This window comes from Tupaia chinensis, unplaced genomic scaffold (genome assembly GCF_000334495.1).
Source record: "Tupaia chinensis unplaced genomic scaffold, TupChi_1.0 Scaffold143751_1, whole genome shotgun sequence".
In the NCBI taxonomy this organism is placed as follows: Eukaryota; Metazoa; Chordata; class Mammalia; order Scandentia; family Tupaiidae; genus Tupaia; species Tupaia belangeri.
The window spans coordinates 10,547-12,061 of NW_006203600.1; the positions used below are offsets into that span (position 1 = coordinate 10,547).

Genomic DNA, 1,515 nt, shown 5'->3' on the forward strand with positions numbered 1-1,515 from the left:
ATAAAGTTTCTAATTTTTTTTTTTTTTGGAGAGGTTTTTGCTGCAGGGCGTGTGCGCTCACCAGAAAGACAGAGAGAGACAGAGAGTTAGAAAGTGAGAAATCACCCCCCAGGGGGAGATGGCCACGCCACAATTCCTTCTCCATTCTCCTCTCTGGATCTTGGGCACGCACACGTACCCACACCCGGCGTGAGTTTTAAGCCACCGGGTCCAGGATGCGAACCGCGGTTGACTACATGAGAGTCCAGCAATATAGCCATTACAGTAACTGCTGGTCCCTCTAAATTCTGTTTCATCTTTGCAGTTGAAGCCGGTAGGGTTGTGGTAGTCGAGCGCCATAAACTTGTGTCAGAACACGGTCCCCGCTTCTCGCTCAAGTCCCCGGGGAAACAGCCAGGAGAGGAGACGCTAGGTGGTCCAGGGGGCGCAAGCTCAAGCTACGCAGGCGACAAGGCGGGCTGGCACTGGAACTCAAAGGTAGACTTTTAATAACTGCTTTTACCAACAGATTAAGTCATGCAGTTACAAAGTAGTTAGAAATTTCTTAAGGTATTATTGTTAAAAAAAAAAAAAAAGCTCATTCTTATATAAATACCATCTAGTGCTTCATTGGGACACTACTGTTCAAAAGGCTCTGGCCAAATAACTCCCAAACAAAACACTCGACCCAAGGCTGGTTCTGGCCTACTGGGACTAGAGCCAGGGGCCGAGTGCAAAGCCTCAGAGAAGACAGGATGCACAGTCAGGCCAAGCTGGCGTGGGCAAAGGCAGAGCGGTCACTGGACTCCAAGCAGGGAGCCCAAGTGGCGTTTCCCAGGACACTACTTGAATTATCTCATCATTCAATTAAGTAATCAACCCCTTAGAGCTTCAGAAGGGAACAATTAGTTAACATGATAAGGAGGTCTCCTTGAGGTACTGAGTTAATTTTAAAAGTTCTTTGTCTTTATCATGATTTAGGTGCGCTTTCATAAAAGGCCTTATCTTTAGTCCATTCTGCGGGTTCATTAGAAAATTTCTTCCTATGTCATCAAACATAATGGTGTTTTTTTTTGCTGTAAAACTCCGAAAATTTTCCCCATATAACACCAAGTGGCTTTACGTCTATTAGCCCTCTCCGTGGAGTATGCACTGTTATCATAGCAGCACTGTCCAACATGAAGGTAATCTTGTCGTCTGCATTGGTGCTCACTCCCAGTTCTTTCATTTTAGCTTCAATCCACTTCATATTTGTTGCAGACCAAATAACAATGTCATAATCTTCATATGCAGATGTTAGGACTTCGTGAAGATAGGGCCGCATTAATTCTACTCCAGTCTATGCACAAGACCTATGGTCAAATAATGTATAATCAACATCCAGGACCAAAAGCTTTTTCCCTTCCCGGGGAGGATTCAACATTTCTACTTTGTACTCTTTCACTCTGCGTGAAATTTTCAGTAGATTTTCTTCCCTATTTTCTACTTCTGCCACTTCATCTTCAATATCAAAGTCATTGACAGCATCATCATTGT

At 44.2% G+C, this 1,515-nt stretch overlaps 2 pseudogenes; both read right to left on the bottom strand.

Moving 5' to 3' along the window:
- The window catches only part of LOC102486988 (RNA transcription, translation and transport factor protein pseudogene), a 1,063-nt pseudogene extending 724 nt beyond the window's left edge, over positions 1-339 (bottom strand).
- A 461-nt stretch (positions 340-800) lies between these two features.
- Positions 801-1,513, bottom strand: LOC102487399 (ubiquitin-like domain-containing CTD phosphatase 1 pseudogene; annotated as a pseudogene).
- Positions 1,514-1,515: the final 2 nt, after the last annotated feature.